Source organism: Tursiops truncatus, chromosome 11, assembly GCF_011762595.2.
Source record: "Tursiops truncatus isolate mTurTru1 chromosome 11, mTurTru1.mat.Y, whole genome shotgun sequence".
Taxonomy (NCBI): Eukaryota; Metazoa; Chordata; class Mammalia; order Artiodactyla; family Delphinidae; genus Tursiops; species Tursiops truncatus.
In genome coordinates, this window is record NC_047044.1 from 57467006 (window position 1) to 57489479 (window position 22474).

General features: G+C 38.6%; 1 protein-coding gene and 1 pseudogene across 1 annotated transcript in view; one reads left to right on the forward strand and one right to left on the reverse strand.

The window, feature by feature from the left end:
- R3HDM2 (R3H domain containing 2) overlaps positions 1–22474 on the forward strand; it is a 148630-nt gene that overhangs the window by 16682 nt on the left and 109474 nt on the right.
- Positions 19978–20541, reverse strand: LOC109552963 (putative hydrolase RBBP9 pseudogene; annotated as a pseudogene).

The window sequence follows — 22474 nt, forward strand, 5'->3', positions numbered from 1 at the left end:
CAAGGATATATGCTACAACATGGCATATAGCCAATATTTTATAATAACTAAATGGAGTATAACCTTGAAAAATTATGAATCACTATATTGTACATCTATAACTTGCATAATATTGTACATAAAATATACTTCCAAAATATCATATATTTGTAAAAGGGTTACTATCTGGAATGTATAAAGAGCTCATACACCTCAATAGGAAAAAAACCAATCTGATTAAAAAATGGATAGAGGAACTGAATAGACATTTTTCCAAAAAAGATAACGAGATGGCTAACAGGTACATGGAAATGTGCTCATCATCGCTAATCATCAGGAAAATGCAAATCAAAACCTCAATGAGATGTTAGCTTACACCTGTTAGAGTGGCTATTATCAAAAAGATAAGCAATAGTAAGTGTTGGTGACAATATGGAGAAAAGGGAACCCTAGTGCACTGTTGGTGAGAATGTAAATTGGGATAGCCACTATGGAAAGCAGTATGGAGGTTCCTCAAGACATTAAAAAATAGAACTACCATGTGACCCAGCAGTCCTACTTCTGGATATATATTTGAAGGAAATGAAGTCATTATCTTGAAGAGATACCTGCACCCTGATGTCATTGCAACATTGTTCCCAGTAGCTAAGACATGGAAACAACCTAAGTGTGCAGCAACGAATTAATGGATAAAGAAAATGTGGCTGTATGCAGAGACACACACACACACACACACACACACACACACACACACACACACACACACACACACACACACACAGGAAAAAGAAGGAACTCCTGCTATTTGTGACAGTATAGATTAGATAGACGCACCTTGAGGGCATTATGCTAAGTGAAATAAGTCAGAGAAGGACAAGTACTGTATGAGCTCACTTATGTGGAATCTCACAGCTACAAGAGAACAGATTGGTGGTTGCCAAAGGCAGGGAGTGGGGGATGGCTGAAATGGGTGAAGGTAGACAAAAGGGTACAAATTTCCAGTTACATATGTATGTTTATATACACACACATATATATAAATAAGTCTTGGGGATGAAATGTACAGCATGGGGACTATAGTTAATACTGTATTGTATATTTGAAAGTTTCTAGCAGAGAAGATCTTAGACATTCTTATTACAAGGAAAAAATTGTGAATATGTCTGGTGATGGATGTTAATTAGACTTGTGATTATTTCACAGTATATACATGTATTGAATCATGTTGTATACCTGTAGCTAATATATGTCAATTATATCACTAAAAAAGGGGGGGGCAGGTTTTGGCTTAGAGGAGTGTTGGTAAAGTTCACTTTTGGAAATGTATAGCAGCTAGTTGTCTAAATGAATCTGGAGCTCTACAGAGAAGCGGGGGTATTTAGGTTTTTGGAGTACTCTGTACATGAAGCATGTTCAAGCCATGATAGGAAATGGGATCATGCAGGGCAAACTTACAGAGTGATAAGAGAGCCGACATGAAGCCCCAGGATATTCCAGAATGTAAGAGGCACTTCTAGCCTGAGGGCATTGGATTTTAATGTAAAGATTGACATTTTTGGGACCAAGGCAGCCTGTGTCTGTTCCTGACAGGTGACCCTCTAGTATTTTGAAGAAGGAGCAAATGTAAGCTGTGAAAAGCTACTGCTTTGACGGGTACTTTAGAGTATGTTAGCTCTGTCATTTGTGCTGATGGTGGATTTATTTTTTTTGGTCCTTAGATGGAATGCATTTTAATTCTTTTATTTGAATTTGGATATATTTGGCAATTCACAAAATTTTAATAAAGTTATTATAGCTTATAAACTAGTTGCCAAGTCAGAGGAAGGCTAAAAATTGGTCCAGTCTCCCCATATACTTACAGGGTAGTTAAGTGAACAAAGAATGTGATATCACAGAAGTATAATAACAGGACATATTAGATCATTTAATTCTCAGAAGATAGTCCCTATGGAGTAGTACTGTGTTATCCCTATTTACAGTTGAGGTTTAGGGAGTGACTTAATCTGTTCAGACTGCTATAACAAAATACTGGGTGGCTCATCAACAAAAATTTATTTCTCACAGTTCTGGAAGCTGAATAGTCCAAGAACAAGCATGGTCAGATTCTGCTGAGGGCTCTTGTCCTGGTTAATAGCCAGCATCTTACTGTGTCCTCACATGGTGAAAGGAGCTAGGGATCTCTCTGGAACCTTTTTTATAAGGCAGTAAGCTCATGACTTAACCACCCCAAAGGCCTCACCTCTTAATATCATGTTTGGGGGTTAGGATTCAACATATAAATTTTGAGAGGACACATTCAGACCATTGCAGAGAGGTTAGGTTAGGTTATTTGTCCATCATTGTGCAGCCAGAACATAACCCAGTTTCATGCTGAAGTCTGCACTTGTAATCATCACCTGGAATTGCTTTTAGGACACAGCAAAATTTATACTGGATAGCCAAGAGCTTGGGTTAATGTTGCTGCTTGTTATTTTTCACCCCCATGTTTTTTTGTGGAAGAATTCCAAACCTATAGAAAAGTTGAAAGAGTGATACAGTGAGCATCAATATGACTTTTACCTAATATTTATTGAATATTTTGTCACATTTGTGCTCTCACACTCTTTCTTTACCCCTTCCCTCCCTCTCTCTCGTTCTCTCTCTCTCACTTTCCACCTCTCTCCCTTCCCTCCCTATACATATATACATTATTTTTTATTGTGTATTAGGAATTTGTATTAGGAAATTACACACATCAGGAAACTTCACCTAGAATTTGTTAAGTATATATCACCTAAGAACAAGGTATTTTCCTATATTAGTATAATATTGTTATCAAACTCATTATCACATTTAAATATTTTACAGTGATATATATAATTATTTACAGTCTATAATCAAATTTCCTCCATCATCTCAATAATTGAGATATTGCTTTATAGCTGTCCTTCCAATCCTGAATTTATTCAAGTATCATGAATTACATTTAATTTTCATATTGTTTTAGCCTTTTAATTCAGAGCAGTTCTTTCTATTTTTGTTTTTCGTGTCATTGATACTTTTGAAGAGTTCAGGCCAGTTATGTTGAAGAATGTTTCACAATTTGGATTTGTCATGATTAGGTTCAGATTAAATATTTTTGGCAAGAATACTATTTAGGTATTGTGTGCTTATTGTGATATAAGTTTGGTCACTTAGATAAGTTGATATAGGCTACATTTCTTCTTTGTAAAGGTGCCTTTTTCCCTTTGTAATTAGGAAACAATCTGTGAGATGATACTGTTAAGATGGTATGACTCTTCCTCTGCGTTTTGCCCAGTGGTGGTAACATTCGTTGATGATCCTTGTCTGAATTAGTTATTACATTGGTGGTTGCAAAATGTTGAGTCTGTCATTCCTTCTACATTTACTAGTTGGCGTTATTCTACAAAGAAGAACTTTATTTCTCCCGTTTTTTGTTTTTGAGGATCACTATAGGTTTGGTATTTTAAAAAATTCAATATGTTACAATCCTTTATCAATATTAAAAATATGTCATATATGTGTAAAGACTTTTTCACATGGGATATACATCAGAAGCTGTTTGTGGTATAGCATCAAACATTATTCAATTCTCTAGTGTCAAAATTTTAACCTTGTTTTGGGGGGGTGGCTGTAATGTGCAATGATGTGTTTTCTTTTTCTTGATGCTTAACATGACTAACAATTGCAAAAATAATACTGAGGAGCACTGCTTGGCATTGTTTATAGTTGGGTTTTTGGATGCTGATCATATATCATGAACCTGGTTTGTTAATGCTTAATTTCAGAGCTTTGGGGTTTGTGTGTATGTGTATTTTTGTTCTTTTCCATTTTTTTTTTTTCAGTAAGGAAAAGCACTTAAAAAAATACTGACAATACTTAGTATTATACATACAACAATTGTCACTTTGGTCAGTGGGAGCCCCTTCAAACTAACTCCTATGTCTTTTTGACTTGTCTCAGTCAAGTTTTGAGGACTTCCTTACATCCTGGCACAACAAGGTATTTTGGGCTCGCTTTGTACTTTACAAACCTGGAATCAGTCACTTCTGCAAGGAACCCTGATACCTTTGGTGGGGAATGGTTCCTTTGAAGGGGAACTGCTTCTCATTCTTACTTATCTATCCTTCGCTATCTTTATGGGAGCAGTTATTTCCAGTACAAAAAATAAGAGTGGATTCCAGATCTAAGACCCTTCTATGTCTTCCCAGAATTATTTGATAAAGTGTCTAAATTGAATTACTTCTCAGAATGAAGTGAGTTATATATAGGCAGTGCTGATGACTTGCCATAGGAGATGGGATGTTTTGCAGAAAATTGGCATTGTATTGTTTTTTCTTCTCCTAACTTAGTGGTGACATGTGAAGGTGAAAATAAGTATTCGTATCCTTCTTATTACTCTTATGTAATCCAGGCTTTTTCTTTCTGTGGTATAGTCACTTGAGTTGTTTCCCTCTTTGTTATTTTCAGCTCTGTGAATTAAAATCTCCTTAGATAGGGAAAGTTCTAATCCAGGTCTTTTATACTTTGTGCTTTGAACCTGCATCTTGTATTCATCTGCACATATGTTTTACACATTGATCTATAAACGCAGTCTAGGAAACTGACATGAAATTAAGGTGTTTATTGTATTGAACATTTATGCTGGAGTATGGTTTTATGGCTCCTTATGAGGTCTGATGTTTTAGAAAATGCAAACTAGATCCTTAGAATTGGGATCTGGTATACCCTGGTCACTTATGGTCCAACAGCTTGAGAATGTCCCGCTCTGGGACTCTACGTGAAATGAGACATGTCAGTCCTTTGTACAAAAACTTTTTTTCCCCTTGTTTTTTTTTTTTTTATTGAAGTATAGTTGATTTAAATGTTGTGCTGATTTGTGCTGTATAGCAAAGTGTACAAAAACATTTTGCATTGAAGGTGAAACTCCTTAAACCTATCTATATGTTCCTTTGAAGTAGAAACATAAATAAGCTGTAAGGAAAGTGATTTGCTATTAACATGGTATTGTTGTTGTTGTTGGCTACAGGGCAAGGCATGCAGGATCTTAGTTCCCCGACAGGGATCAAACCCATGCCCCCTGCTTTGGAAGCACAGAGTTTTAACCACTGGACTGCCAGGGAAGTCCCATGTTTTGTTGAAATATTTAAAACTCTATCCCTGTGTAAGAAATATAGAATATATTTTTGGAGGGGTGATGTTGGTCACTTACAGAAGTTATAGGTAATATTTTAACACAATTACTAACCTATCAGTTGATTACATGGCTTATATATTTGTTCTTTTATGTGGAGGACTGCTCTAAGACTACTTTAAAAATTAGCTGCCTGGCAACATAAAGGTGCAGATATTAAAATGAATTGCATGCCTTCCAGCTATTTCTATTACTTGGCTAAATTTAGAACCATGTAGAGCTCCTGCAGAATTGAAATCTCTGGGGATTTGAATAGTTAAGACAGACAGTATTTGGTTTTTTGGAGTAAGGAAGAAGAAAAGTAGCTTCAAATTAATCTTTGCACTGTCACTCAGACTGCTTAATTAAGACACAGAGTCCAGTGAAAAGTCAAAACTGTTCTGAGAATTTTATTTGACTGTTGCTGAAAACTTGTTAGAGCCTAGACTCTGGGTGGTGAAAGGGATAATTTTTTTCCCCTCCTAGGTGAATTGCTGGAGGCTATCTACTCTGCTTTCTCCAATGTCTCTTCAAATTATACTTGATAAGTACAGTTATTATACTTCGCCTGGATCGATGAGGCAGTACATCTGAGTTAGAGATCCGGTGAGCATTACAGTTGGGAACTTGTGAGTGAATTTCATGACACTAGAATTGTTTTGCATATGTGTAGATTCAGACTAGTGTAGGATATTTTGAGGAGAAACTTAGTTATTCAGTGTACACTTAACTACATGAAATAAGAAAAATCTGTTGATGGAGTTGGGTAGGACCTCAACATAAGAAATAACAGATAAATGGAATGGTACTTTGAGTAACTAATTTAAATATAAGTTAAAATAGAGACAGACTTTACATAGAGTGAATATGAAATGTTTACTACCCGACTTGCCAATTCAAAGTGTAAGACTTTGCTGCTGCTATAGTAAGAAATTTTGAGGACACTGGAAAAAATGCCCCCCAAATTATTATAAACCAAGAAAATTCCATAAGAGTGGAATGTAATTTTTTTTTCTGACCCTGGATTTATATAAATGGTGAAATGTAAAAAAACTTGAAAGACAAATCTACGTGTTACTCTCATTGAATTAAAGCCCATGGGTTTTTCCTCTTTCCTTCCCCTTAGGGCTTCCATAGAGAGCTGTAGAACACAATTTCCTGTGTTGCTTGGGGAAATGAGCTGCCCTCAAAGGACTTACTGTTTAGTAAAACAAAATGTTATGAAGGAGGTAGTGGGATGGTTTTTATTTTCTTTTTTGTTTATCTCTATTTATAAATAACATGGATTTCTTTTATGATTAGAGGGAAAAAATCAATTATTTTAAAACATTTTTGGGGCTTCCCTGGTGACCCAGTGGTTAAGGGTTTGCCTGCCAGTGCAGGGTACATGGGTTCAATCCCCGGTGCAGGAAGATCCCACATGCCACGGAGCAACTAAGCCTGTGCGCCACAACTACAGAGCCTGAGCTCTAGAGCCTGCGAGCCACAACTACTGAGCCTATGTGCCCCAACTACTGAAGCCCATGTGCCTAGTGCCTATGAACAAGAGAAGCCACCGCAGTGAGAAGCCCGTGCACCGCAATGAAGAGTAGCCCCTGCTCGCCTCAATTAGAGAAAGCCTGCATGCTGCAATTAGAGAAAGCCTGCACGCAGCAACGAAGACCCAATGCAGTAATAAATAAATAAATTTATTTATTAAAAAAATTTTTTTTTAAAAAGGATAAAGGGGCTATAAATCAACTCTGAAAACTTGTAAGTACTCCAGTAGACTTGTTCTCCAGTGCTATTGGTCGCCAGTTAGGTAGTGAGTTCTTTTTTTCCGGGGCTTTGTGACTCTTCCTTTCGGTAAGCTCTCTTTTTACATTACAGCTGAAGCTTTTATTAAATAACTTCAGTGTATTTAATCAATCACTTAGATAATAAAATTTCTATTTAAGTTTGTTTCTGCGAAAGAGTATAAATACTCAAGTTCCCATTTGAACTCTGGGAGGAAAAGCTTGTGCTTATTAGCTTGCCCTAACTTGCTGAAGACTTAGCATTTTGATGTTATAAAAGGAACCCCTGTTAAATTTGAATAAGATAATATTATACTCTTTTACTATGGTTAAAACTTAAATTTTAGCACAAAGTAGCCCTTTGGGTGACAAGGAAGAATAATGCATTTTTCCGTAGGTCCCAGGGTTTTTCAGAGACACCTTGAGTGTCAGATTAGGTACTTGGGACCATTAGAAGGCTTAGCACCATTGTGGGTTGTGGGATCAAAAATATTTTGTGTGCATTAAAAGACCTTACTGGCTAGTGGTGGAGATAAAACTTGAACAAAACAACAATAGATATAATGGATTAGATTCTGTATTATAGATGGAATGCTGTAAAACTTAGTTACATTTAATTGTGCAGCACAAACAAATGTAAAAGAAAAGAGAGAAATCAATATAGAAAGGTAGGGATGAGGTAGGAATTGAACTGGGCTCCCCTTTCCTGATTATCTTGAAGGAAATCTGATGTAATGTTTCATCACTAAATATTTCAGTATATACCCTGAATAATAAGGACTTTAAAAAAACATAATATCAATACGATTTATTTTTAAATTTTTATTTATTTATTTATTTATTTTGGCTGTGTTGGGTCTTCGTTGCTCCGCGCGGGCTTTCTCTAGTTATGGCGAGCGGGGACTACTCTTCATTGCGGTGTGCGGGCTTCTCATTGTGGTGGCTTCTCTTGTTGCGTAGCACAGGCTCTAGGTGCGCGGGCTTCAGTAGTTGCAGTGCGTGGGCTCAGTAGTTGTGACTCGTGGGCTCTAGAGCACAGGCTGAGTAGTTGTGGCACACAGGCTTAGTTGCTCCGCAGCATGTGGGATCTTCCCAGACCAGGGCTTGAACCTGTGTCCCCTGCATTGGCAGATGGATTCTTAACCACTGTGCCACCAGGGAAGTCCCTCAGTACCATTTACACTTCTAAAACAATTAACAATAATTCCTTAATATTAAATATCTGGTGTTCATATTTCCCTGATTGTATCATATTTCTTAAACAGCCTGTTTGTTTAAAATAGGATCCAAATAAAATCTGTACCTTGTAGTTGGTCGATATATCTTTAAAAATCATTTAATCTGAAAAATTTCTCCTCTCTCCTTTTTTTCTTCCCCCGGTGTATTTGTTGAAGAATCTGGGTCATCTGTCCAGTAGTTTCCCACTAGTGGATTTGGTGATTGACATCATAGTGGTGTCATTTAACATATTTCCCTGTACCTTGTATTTCCTTCAAATGGGCAGTTATATCTAGAGACTTGATCAGATTCAGATTCAGTGTTTTTGGCTTGAATACTTTATAGTGTACTTCCATTAGGAGGAAGTGTGTGATGTCTGTTAGTCTAATTTTCATGATGTCAGCAGTCATTAATGATCATTGTCTACATCCTTTATTGAATTTCATTAGTGATTACAAAATGGTGATATTGAAGTTGTATTATTTTAAAATTTATTTTAGGTGGAATACTTTTATAAAGAGATACTTCCCTCATCACTTACTTGGTTACTTTCAGGTATATCTTGCACAGGAAAGGTGAGACAAATGCTTTGAGTCTTTATTTTAATTAACAGTCATTGCCATTTTCAAAATAATGAATTTGTTCACTAACATCCTGCAAAGGTGGCTGATTAGTTTTTTTTTAAATTGTCATTATGAACTCACCAATTTAAATATATTTATGGGTTTCAGTCAATTTCTTTTTTTATTCTTATTGATATCTCACTGATTAACTGATAATGGCAAATGGGGACCTCTTCAAGTTGGCTCCAATATCCTTTTTTTAAAAAAGTAAATAATTAATATATTTATTTATTGGCCATGCTACGTGGCTTGTGGGATCTTAGTTCCCAACCAGGGATTGAACCCGGGCCCTTGGCAGTGAGAGCATGGAGTCCTAACCATTGGACTACCAGGTAATTCCCTGCAGTGTCCTCTTGGTATGATCCTCCTAGTCTTTGATTGTTTCTTTGTTTTCTGGTCTGACCTGATATTCTGAGATCCTCTTTTACATTTCCATTCCTGGGCATCTAACAGCCATTGCCCCTTTGTTGGGAAATGATGTTTAGAGGCCTCAGTCTGGGTGCAAGAGGTACTCATTGATTAGTGGGTTGTTCATTGTTTCTTGCTGTTTTTAATGAACAAGGCTAGGAAAATGGTATCTTTTTTTTGAAAGAAAGTGTATCACAAGTTCATATCAACATGTCTAATTCAAAGTCAGGACTGTAGATTTTTAAGTTCCATATCTTCAATCTTATAGATTTACATTTTTCAAATTGCAAAAGTAATATGTAATCATTGTAAGAAATTTAAATAATTCAAAAGTATACAAGGTAAAAGGTGAAGATACTGACCCTACCCTAGAATCACTAGTTAACCACTTAACACAGTTAATTTAAAGGCTTCTTAGTGGGTATCTTCTTTCTTTTTTTTTTTTGGCTGCGTTGGGTCTTTTGTCGCGGCACATGGGATCTTCTTTGTTGCAGTATGCGGGATCTTTCTTTGCAACGCGTGGGCTCTTCATTGTGGCACACAAACTTCTCTAGTTGTGGCGCACGGGCTCTGTAGTTGTGGCATGTGGGCTCCAGAGCATGTGGGTTCTGTAGTTTGCAGCACGTGGGCTCTCTAGTTGAGGTGTGCGGGCTTAGTAGTTGTGGCGCACAGGCTTAGTTGCCCCACAGCATGTGGAATCTCAGTTCCCCAACCAGGGATCAAACCTGCGTCCCCTGCATTAGAAGGCAGATTCTTAACCAGTGGACCACTGGGGAAGTCCTTTTTTTGTTGTTGTTGTCATATAGTTGACTTACAGTATTTTATTAGTTTCATGTGTACAGCATAGTGATTCAGTATTTTTACAGATTATACTCAATTAAAAGTTATTACAACATAACAGCTATAATTCCCTGTGTTATACAATATATCCTTGTTGCTTATCTATTTTATACATAGTAGTTTGTATCTCTTAATTCCCTACCCTTAATTTCCTCCTCTCCCCTTTGGTAACCACTAGTTTGTTTTCTATATCTGTGAGTCTGTTTCTGTTTTGCATATACATTTATTTCTATTATTTTTAATTTTTATTTATTTTTAATTTTTAATTTTTAATCGGAGTATAGTTGATTTACAATATTATGTTAGTTTCTGGTGTACAGCAGAGTGATTCAAGTATACATGAATATATATTCTTTTTCATACTCTTTTCCATTATGGTTTATTATAGGATATTAAATATAGTTACCTGTGCTATACAATAGGACCTTGTTGTTTATCCATTCTATATAATAGTTTGCATATCCTAGTCCCAAACTTCCAATCGAACCCTCCCCCACCCCCCCATTTGTATTATTTTTTAGAGTCCACATATAAGTGATATCATACAGTATTTGTCTTTCTCTCTTTGACTTATTTCACTAACAATATTCTCTAGGTCCATCCATGTTGCTGCAGATGGCAGGATTTCGTTCTTTTTTATGGCTGAGTAATATTCCATTGTGTGTATGGTGATAGGATCCAGCAGTCCCACTCCTAGGAATATACCCTGCCAAAGCTATAATTCAGAAAGATACGTGCACCTCTATGTTCATAGCAGCACTATTCACAATAGCCAAAACATGGAAACAACTTAAATGTCCATTGACAGGTGAATGTATAAAGGAGATGTGGTACACGTGTATAATGGAATACTACACAACCATAACAAAGAACAAAATAGGGCTTCCCTGGTGGTGCAGTGGTTGGGGGTCTGCCTGCCGGCGCAGGGGACACAGGTTCGTGCCCTGGTCAGGGAGGATCCCGCAGGCTGCGGAGCGGCTGGGCCCGTGAGCCATGGCCGCTGGGCCTGCGCGTCCGGAGCCTGTGCTCCACAACGGGAGAGGCCGCAGCGGTGGGAGGCCCGCGTACTGAAAAAAAAAAAAAAAAAAAAAAAGAACAAAATAATGCCATTTGCAGTAACATGAATGCAGCTAGAGATTATCATCCTAAGTGAAGTAAGTCAGAAAGGGAAAGACAAATACCATATGATATCACTTATATGTGGAATCTAAAATATGGCACAAATGAACCTATCTACAGGACAGAAATAGACTCATAGACATAGAGAACAGACTTGTGGTTGCCAAGGGCCAGGGGGAGGGATGGATTGGGAGTTTGGGATTAGCAGATGCAAACTGTTATATATAGGATGGATAAACAGCAAGGTCCTACTGTATAGCACAGGGAACTATATTTAATATCTTGCAATAAACCATAATGGAAAAGAATATGAAAAAGAATGTATTGTAAAAAATAATTATAATAATAAAGGTAAATAATAAAAAAACAGAATGTATTGTATGTATATAACTGAATCACTTTGCTGTACAACAGAAATTAACAAAACAATGTAAATCAACTACACTTGAATAAAATAAATTTAAAAAAAATTTTAAAAATTGGGGATTGACTTTTTTGAGGCTAGAAAAAGAAAGATGAGAAGTTATTCTTTATGTGAAATGAAGATTCTTACATATTTTTAGATTTACTTTTTGGATTGGTGTCACATTTACATGGTACAAAATTCTAAGTATAGAAAAAAGTAGAGTGAAGTTTTCTTCTTGTTCCTACAATGAAAACCAGTCAGTTCCTCATTCCAGGGGCAACTAGTATTACCAGTTTTTGTGCATCCTGTGTGCTTATAAGCATAAAATATACACATACATGTAAATATGTATGTATCTTCTTTTCTTCCTTTTTACAGAAATGGTTCTGTCTTACTCTTTTCTTACACATACATCAAGTTATATGTGTTGTTGTAAGTTGAATTTCCTTATTCTTGTTTATGTCTGTACAGTATAATATGGGCTATGTATGTATTGTTTATCATTCTTCTATTAAAGGGCATTTTGATTTTTTCTCAGTTACAAATAGTGCAGCATGAATAACCTTGTACATATGTCATTTTGCATATTTGTAATATCAGTAAGATAATTTTCTAAAGGTGTATACTTTGGAATTTTTATAGACATTGTAAAAATGCCTTCCAAAGATATATGAAGTTTACATTTCCACCAGCAGTTGTTTCAAGATTTGAGAGTGAGGTTTTAGTCGTGGTGGATATATACAAAATAACAACTTTGAAATGTTTTCGTACATGTATATTTGGCAGCAGGTGCACTCAGCCTAGCCTTGTTCATTCAACAGTTAACTGAGTGCCTATGAACCAGTACAGTCTTTTGTGTTCCACTGTAAGCAACTGTAGCAGATTAACTTTACCTAAACTCTCAGGGAAGGCTTTCTGGAGGAGCAGAGCCTTGAAGGACAAATGGGGCAGGGGAAATTCTAGATGAGTAGTTCTCAAATTTTGGGTGTCTGACCTTTTAACTCTTCAAAAAGTTATTACAGACTCTAAAGAACTTTTATTTATGTGGGGTTATATTTGCCAGTATTTACTGTGTTAGAAATTAAAACTAAGAAAATATTTAAATGTTTATTAAAAATAATAAACTCCTTACATATTAGTATATATAACACACTAATTTTTTATACATTTTTTAAAGGTTACACTCCATTTACAGTTACTACAAAATATTGGCTGTATTCTCTGTATTGTACGATACGTCCTTGTAGCGTATCTTACACCCAATAGTTCCTACCTCCTGCTCTCCCACCCCTATATTGCCTGCTCTTGCCCACTCCCATCCCCCCTACTGGTAACCACTGGTTTGTTCTCTATATCTGTGAGTCTGCTTCTTTTTTATGTGCACTAGTTTGTTGTATTTTTTAGGTTCCACATATAAGTGATTTAATATAGTATTTGCCATTCTTTTTTTGTCTGACTTATTTCACTTAGCATAATGCCCTCCAAGTCCATCCACTTTGCTGCAAATGGCAAATTTTTGTTCTTTTTTATGTCTGAGTAGTATTCCATTGTGTGTGTGTGCGTGTGTGTGTGTATATATATATACATTCACACAGACACACTTTATCCATTCATCATTTGATGGACACTTAGGTTGCTCCCATGTCTTGGCAGTTGTAAATAATGCTGCTATGAACATTGGGGTGCATGTATCTTTTCAAATTAGTGTTTTTGTTTTTTCTGTATGTGTACCCAGGAGTGGAATAGCTGGGTCATATGGTAGTTCTGTTTTTAGTTTTTTGAGGAACCTCCATACTGTTTTTCCACAGTGGCTACACCAATTTACATTCCCAGCAACAATGTACAAGGGTTCCCTTTTCTCCACATCCTTGCCAACATTTGTTATTTGTGTTCTTTTTGATGATAGCCATTTTGACAGGTGTGAGGTGATATCTCATTGTGGTTTTGATTTTAATTTCTCTGATGACTAGTGCTGTTGAGCATCTTTTCATGTGCCTGTTGGCCATTTACATTTCCTCTTTGGAAAATTGCCTATTCAGTTCTTCTGACCAATTTTTTTTTTTTTTTTTTTTTTTTTGCAGTATGCGGGCCTCTCACTGTTGTGGCCTCTCCTATTGCAGAGCACAGGCTCCGGACGCGCAGGCTCAGCGGCCATGGCTCACGGGCCTAGCCGCTCCGCGGCATGTGGGATCTTCCCAGTCTGGGGCACGAACCCATGTCCCCTGCATCGGCAGGCGGACTCTCAACCACTGAGCCACCAAGGGAGCCCCCGCAATTTTTTATAATGTACTTTTTACTGAAAAAACTAATTTTTTAATAGTTCTGTTATTTCTTATTTATTTATGGCTGTGTCGGGTCTTAGTTGTGGTACGTGGGATCTTTGTTGAGGCATGTAGGATCTTTTCATTGCAGCACGTGGGCTTCTCTGTAGTTGTGGCATGCAGGTCTTCTCTTTTCTAGTTGTGGCACACAGGCTCCAGGGCACATGGGCTCTGTAGTTGTGGTGCGTGGGTTCCAGAGCACGTGGGCACTAATAGTTTGTGGCACACAGGTTCTCTAGTTGAGGCTTGCGAGCTCAGTAGTTGTGGCACACAGGCTTAGTTGCCCTGTGGCATGTGGGATCCTAGTTCCCCAGCCAGGGATTGAACCCACATCCCCTGCATTGGAAGGTGGACTGTTTACCACTGGACCACCAGGGAAGTCCTAAAAAAACTAATTTGTAAAAAAATTTATTGAAGTATAGTTGATTTACAATGTTGTGTTAATTTCTGCTGTACAGCGAAGTGACTCAGTTATATACACACACACATATATACTTTTTCATATTCTTTTCTATTATGGTTTATTACAGGATATTGAATAGAGTTCCCTGTACTGTACACTAGGACCCTGTTGTTTATCCATTCTTTATATAATAGTTTGCATCTGTTAATCCCAGGCTCCCAGTCCATCTCTCCTCCACCTTGGCAACAACAAGTTTGTTCTCTATGAGTCTTTTTCTGTTTTGTAGATAAGTTCATTGTGTCATATTTTAGATTCCACATACCAGTGATATCTTATGGTATTTGTACTTCACTTAGTACGATAATCTCTAGGTCCATCTACATTGCTGCAAAGGGCATTTTTTTCATTCTTTTTTATGGCTGAGTAGTATTCCATTTGTGTGTGTGTGTGTGTGTGTGTGTGTGTGTGTGTGTGTGTGTGTATGCCACATCTTCTTTATCCATTCATCTGTCAGTGGACATTTAAGTTGTTTCCATGTCTTGACTATTGTAAATGATGCTGCTATGAATATAGGGGTGCATGTATATTTTTGGATTATAGTTTTTTCCAGGTATATGCCCAGGAATGGAATTGCTAGATCATAATGCAACTCTATTTTTAGTTTTATGAGGAACCTCTATACTGTTTTCTGTAGTGGCTGTACCAATTTACATTCCCACCAATAGGATAGAAGGATTTCCTTTTCTCCACACCCTCTCCAGCATTTTTTTTTTTTTTTTGCGGTACGCAGCCCTCTTACTATTGTGGCCTCACAGGCTCTGGACGCGCAGGCTCAGCGGCCATGGCTCACGGGCCCAGTCACTCCGCGGCATGTGGGATCTTCCCGGACCGGGGCACGAACCCGTGTCCCCTGCATCGGCAGGTGGACTCTCAACCACTGCGCCACCAGGGAAGCCCGAAAAAACTAATTTTTAAAACAGAAAAGATTTAGTGAGAAGAAGGAGGGACATTGTTTTATATTTTTACAAGTCTCTGGTGTCTAGCTTATTGGAAGATAGCTGTATTCTTGTATCTCCATCTGCATTCAGTCTGTTGCAATATGTCATTTTGGTTGAAGTATATGAAGAAAATCCAGGCTTGGATATATGTAGTTGAAAAAGACAGAAGTATTTTAATATCTTCTTTAGGTAATTGTGGGTATTCTTTGATATTATACCCAAACTCAATAAGTGGTAGTTTCTTAAAGGTTAGTTGCAGTGTAGGTTAGTTGTATGGTTTCATTAATATGAAACTATATTAATGAGCTTTTGTACTTGATGACATTAAAATTCGTTTGTCTAGTATGTTGAATGGATCTTTTACCCATGTATGATTTTGAAACATCATAAATTAATCAGTTGGAAAATATTGTCTCATTTGGTTATTCAGATCTTCCAAGTGTTTGATACAGTTAATTATACAGTTTTTAAAAATCACATTCATTAATACCACTACCATTTCATCAGGAAAGTCTTAAAGTATTGAGAAGCCATCAAGCTCATAGGGGATACATGTTTTCAAAATTCTGACTTTAGCTGAAGTTTGAATTTTATCATTTGCAACAAATACTTTCATTTGTTTTCTTTGAAGTCATAGGCTCACTTTGTTCCTTTTCGTGAAAATATTGTACATACTCAAGTCTGAATAACCATAGTTTGCCTGTCAGTTGTTTACTTAAGAAATAATAGGGCTTCCCTGGTGGCGCAGTGGTTGAGAGTCTGCCTGCCGATTCAGGGGACACGGGTTCGTGCCCCGGTCTGGGAAGATCCCACATGCCGCGGAGCGGCTGGGCCCGTGAGCCATGGCCGCTGAGCCTGTGCGTCCGGAGCCTGTGCTCCGCAACAGGAGAGACCACAACAGTGAGAGGCCCGCGTACCACAAAAAAAAAAAAAAAAAAAAGAAATAATTGTAACACAACATTGTAAACAACCATACTCCGATAAAAATTAATTTAAAAAAAAGAAATAATAGTATTCCATGAAAAAAGCAGCTAGTTCAGCTTGTAGCTCAGTTGCTTTTCCTTGAGACAATTATTGTATGATTATTATAAAGCGGGAGAAGTGCTTTATACTTACTTCCCATTTTGACACTTAGAATATTAAAAAGACATACTCAAAGTTGGAAATTTAATAAAATTATTGAATTTTACTGGTTTATCAAGGATATTCACAAGTAAAATTTATCTTTTCCTTTTTAAACTCCAAATGTGGAGTGGTGGAGAAGATGATATTACTAGTATAGTTTGATGCCCCTGCCTTGATTTATGCTAAGGCACTAGCAGTTATACCTATATTGCTTTTATCACCGTTGTGGAAAAGGCAAATAACATCTTGTTATTATGAAAACACTTTCACCTCATAGACCTCCTGGTACCACATTTTGAGAACTGCTGTTTTAGATAGAGGATGCATTACATAGTTGAGCCTTGAACAACATGGAGGTTTTTCAATAGTAAATACTACAGTGTTACATGATCTGTGGTTGGTCAAATCTATAGAATCCCAGATACAGGGGGGACTGCGGGTACTGAGGGCTGATTATAAGTTATACTCGGATTTTCAACTGTGGGGAGCGTTGGCGTCCTTAACCTCCTCATTGTTCAAGGGTCAACTGTATACCCAAACATACTGAGATGAGGTGCTTTACAGTTCAACTATAAGTAATTCGTTATGGAACTCAGGATATATATATATAGAGAGAGAGAGAGAGAAAAAAAAAGGTAGTCAGGGACTAGATTATAAACGAACTTAAGTACCCTGATAGGGAGTGCAGAATTTATAGGCACTGGGGAGTCTTTGAAGGATTTTAAGGAGGAAGAGGGGTGTGTATGTATGGTATGGGTGTGGGAGAGTGATGCTGTCACATTTGTATTTTTCAAAGATCACCCTTGTCACAGTGTGTTTTGTGGTAAGTGCAGTGGAAAATGATGAGGTTCTAAACTAAAGGCACTGACTTGGTCATGCAGCCACAGAGGGCCAGGCTGTACAAACCAGTGCAGGGGTTAGAGCATGTCCTTCCTAAAGTAGAGGTAAGCCTCTGTTTGGCAGCATCTGTTGGCTGGATGGGCAGTAGCACAATTAGCTGCTTCCATCACCGTATCAGTTATAAGCTGTCCCCTCAAATACTCGTATAGACAGTTTTCTCTGGAAACACTGAATATGCTCTAGAATCTCTTTTGCAAAAATGACTTCAAAGATAATCACTGGGGACTTCCCTGGTGGTACAGTGGTTAAGAATCTGCCTGCCAGTGCAGGGGATGCGGGTTTGAGCGCTGGTCCGGGAAGATCCCACATGCTGCGGAGCAGCTAAGCCCGTGAGCCACGACTACTGAGCCCATGCGCCACAACTACTGAAGCCCACACGCCTAGAGGCCGTGCTCCACAACAAGAGAAGCCACTGCAATGAGAAGCCCGCGCACCGCAACAAAGAGTAGCCCCTGCTCGCAGCAACTAGAGAAAACCCGTGCACAGCAACGAAGACCCAACACAGCCCCCCCAAAAAAATAATAATAAATTAATTAATTTTAAAAAAAGATAATCACTGTTCTAACTTCTATTCCCATACGTTAGTTTTATCTGTTTTTGAATTTCATATTAATAGAATATAGTGATATGCTTTGTGTCTTTTTTTGCTCAGCATTGTCTTTGAGACAACGAGGGGAAATGAGCTCCACTTCTTTTTTTTTTTTTTTTTAATATTTATTTGGCTGCCCCGGGTCTTACTCGCGGCACACGGGATCTTCATTGCCCTTGAGGGACCGTCTTTGCGGCATGTGGGATCTTTTAGTTGTGGCATGTGGGATCTAGTTCCCTGACCAGGGATCGAACCCGGTTCCCCTGCATTGGGAGCGTGGAGTCTTAGCCACTGGACCACCAGGAAAGTCCCAGCTCCACTTCTTGATGGGAATTGCTGCAAATAATCTGTGGCCATGTTTAATCTACAACACTGGGCACTACGCTTCCTTGTTCCTTTCTTCTTTCTCTCTCCTTGTTTCTCTCTTTCTCCCTCCTTCCCTCCCCTCTCTCCCTTCCTTCCTTTTATTTATTTATTTTTATTTTTTATTTCTCAATTGTATATATTTGGTTTTTTCTACAGAGGAAGAGGACAATAAGGTATTATGAACTGTTATTTGTATAAGTTTGTAAATTTTTTTAAGAAAGGACTTCAGAAAACAAGGCAGAGAATACGTAGAACAATGACTACTTCCAAATAATTCAAATAGAATCAAGCTTTGATTATAGGCTTGTGAAATCAGTGCTAAACAGCTTCTCTAAGCAGAGTATTCAATTGATTTATCTACTTTGCTTTTCACTAACTTGTCAAATAAACTGTTTTTAATCTTTATTTTTAATTATAAAAGTAAGACAGTGCACAAACTCAAATAATCCCCAGGTGTATAATGTAAAAAGGAGACGTCCACCACACCATAACTACCAAAATTCCCATCCCCTAAGGTAATTGCTGCTAAAAATTTAGAGAATCTCTCCTGACATTTTTTGAGCACATTTAGAAATCAAAAGCCTTTTCAGGTTCAAATGATGGCTTTGAATTTTCATTAGGTATGAACAGTGTGGGAATTCACATTATTGTAGGAAATATCAGGTGTGAATTTACTGGAAATTGTTTTGAGATGTTACTTGGGGATCATAATAGCCAAAAAATGTTGGAAAATGAAAAGGGTTTTTTTGGGGGAGTATGATTAGAAGAAAAATCATGGAATGATGCTGAAAGAGATCTAAAGGACCATGGAAATTAAAAGGTAGAACACTTGACAGAACAAAATTTGACATATGGAAAGATCATTTTTTAAAATATTTAAGACTATAACAAAATCCAAACTGTTCCCATGATTTCATCCTTTGACGTCATGTCTATTTCTCAGGCTTTTCTCAAGCTCTAAAGCACTGGCTAAGTGAATACTTACAGCAGAGGTCACACATGGATGGCTTGGACTTTGTGTCTTGCCATGTTTGCAGATTTTTTATTTACGCTGTAGTTGCCAGCTAACATAACCCATATGTCTGTGGACTGAACGTAATTCATGTACATGTGGATTATATATACATACAATTATGGTCCCTAAATACAAAAGTGTATGAATTTCTTTCCTTGAAAATCAGAAAACTGGCAATGCCTTGCCAAATTCCCACATGGCAACAATCCAGACAGGACCCAGCAGGAGTTCTCCCCGTCACCCTAATCCTCGCCAGTCTGGTCTTAGACCGATCCCTGCCTGACCCTGCAGACCCCTGCCTCAGCCTCCTTGTGTGTCACTCTCTCAACATGTTTAAGGACATGTTATGCTGCAACTCCTACAGCATAACATGAAACCTGTTTAGTTTTAATCTGGACTAGGGATCAGGAAACCTGGGTTTTGTTTCTGTCTTATTCACTTTGGATAGTTAAGGGTGGTTAAGCTGTCCCATGTCCCTTATCAAATGGGAAAAATACTGTTTTAGGTCAGAGTAATTGGAGGAGATGTAGATTCTATGGAAAATGAAAATACTGTTTGTAATTTAGTTTGAACATTGAAACTTGTGTGTGTTCTGGACCTTAATTTGATGTGGTTTGCATGCCCGCTGTTCATCTGATGATAGATGATTGTCATCTGTTAATAATCTGATCGTTGCCCTACTCCCATGTTGTTACGCAGAACAGCAGTAACCACCCTGGCTATCCTGGCACTTCCAGCATGGACTTGACCACACTAACCAGTTCATCAAACTCCGTGCTCTGGAAATGGCCATGGTCAGTGAATCTGTACAATTTGGCTTCCAACCTGTTGGCCACTTCTTGTTGTTCCTTCCAAGGAAGGAAAGGATTGTCAGTGGAGCCAAACTGCACAATGTGAGGGCAGTTGGCTTTGATCTTCTCCCACTGCCAGGGGCGGCTGAAGTATCCGCTTGCCCGTTCATTGTCATCCCCCAGGTCAGACGTGTACTCAGACACTAACACAATAGCACACACCCGGTGGGTCTCTGCGTACCTCATGGCTGCAGTGGCCCCAGAACTGTGGCCTATGACGATGGTCTCCTCGTCACAGTGCAGCCCCGTCTGCATGAAGGGCAGCCAGCTGCTCTCTCGAGCTGTGATTGGGTCAGGCATGTTTTTAGCCAAACACTGGAAACCAGGTATCTGCTCCAGCCCCCTCTTCACCCAGCTGTACCAGCCGTGGGTGGCCACATCCCTGCCCCCCGTTCCCGGGGATGATCACACTGCCTTGCAGGGCGCCGCCATGAGTGCAGCCGACCTCCCTTCCTTCCTTTTAAATTAAGGGGATAGTTTGTAGATTTTTAAAAATTGCCTCTCCTTGTCTTTCTTCTTGAAATTCATGTTAGAACACAGCTTACTTGGTTAAAGGATGTCTTCTGTGATTTCTTGGTATGGCCAAGACTTTGTTACTGCTTTCAGGTCTTGACTTTGTTACTGCTTTTCAGGTCTTGACTTTGTTACTGCTTTTCAAATTACATTAATAGTACCAAACATCTGTTAATGCTGGAGAGATTAGTGTCTTCTCCAGGAGATTTTGGTCTTTTTTTTAAATCCTTTTTTTTTTGGTAATTGCTGAGACTTAACGTTCTGGTCCTTTTATGGGCTCTCTTCCTGGCCCTTCAATGCCTTGTTAGTCATCCACAGTTACTAAAGTGGGCCTGAAATGACAACTTTTTTTCCAGGGTGCTCAGTGAAGTCAGGAAGGGAAAGCCTCCCTATCAGGAGAAGGTGTCTGGATTGCAGTTTTCTTGAGTAGACAGTATTTTTATATGTGAAGTAAATAAGAATCTTGGGCAAGGTGCAGATCTTAGTGACCTGTCAGCCCATCAGGATGAATCAGCTCAAGTCCTAGATGAGGTGGCAACGTCAGCACAATGAGCCCCTTGCCCTGAGTTTATTGGGCCTCTCTTAAGGTAGCTGTCATAGCCCTTATTTTAGAGAAAAGTCAGAGTCATTCTTCAACGTTCAGCTGACTTTAAACATTATTTATTTTGGAGGGGGAAAGTCACTTTCAGTATAGGTGCACCATTGGAAGTGGCATGTGGCCGTTTTTCACATTATAGCCATTTTGATGTGCCGAAGTGTTACAGTTGTTAGCATCTTAAAACTTGTCTCCAGGTGACCTGAGGCTATTCTGCGTCTCTAAGTAAGTTTAATTAATTGTCTTGGGTGCCAGACAAGTAGATTTGTTAACTGTAGTTTCTGATTTATCTATTGCTCAAACCAGTGATAATTTGATAGGAATAGGAACTCAGAGGTGGCATTTTATTGCAAAAGATGGATATTGGTTGCTAAATGCAGTTGATTAGAAGGCTAGGACAAAGTATTTGTTTTTCTGGTGACAGGGTCATTCAGGCTTTGTAGAATGTGCCACTAGTCAGATGACTGAACTAAATCTTCCTACTCGTGTGAGGTAATCTTTAAGGCGTTGGGAGTGCCTCACAGAACTCTTATTAACTATGGTACTCTCACAGGTGTTTGCAGCTTCGTCAGATTAGCCTGGTGGTTCTGGTACGTGAGGCACTCCTCAGTGCAATACTAGTAGCCAGAGTTCTGGTAATTGCTGCTGCCTGAGAACATTGGATCTGAAACCCACAGGCCTAGAGAAGTGTTGTCAGATAAGATTGCCATCTTAATTTTCTGAGGGCAAATTTTACCTTCAGAGAAAGGAAGGGAGCTTTCTGAGAATACAACGCAGATTGTTAGAATGAGGAAGAGAACATAGGGTTTTGAAGCCTGGCCATTTTATTGGCTGTAGAAATAAGTTTTTTGGATTTTGTTTGTTTTTTTGGCTGCGTTGGGTCTTCGTTGCTGCGTGCAGGCTTTCTCTAGTTTCAGAGAGCGGGGGCTACTCTTTGTTGTGGTGTGGGGGCTTCTCATTGCGGTGGCTTCTCTTGTTGCGGAGCATGGCCTCTAGGCACGCGGGCTTCAGTAGTTGCAGCACACGGGCTCAGCAGTTGTGGCTCATGGGCTCTAGGGCGCAGGCTCAGTAGTTGTGGTGCACGGGCTTAGTTGCTCCGCGGCATGTGGGATCTTTCCGGGCCAGGGATTGAACCCTTGTTCCCTACGTTGGTAGGTGGATTCTTAACCACTGCACCACCAGGGAAGTCCCTAGAAATAAGTTTGGTTTTTTTTTTGTTTTTGCCGTACGCGGGCCTCTCACTGTTGTGGCCTCTCC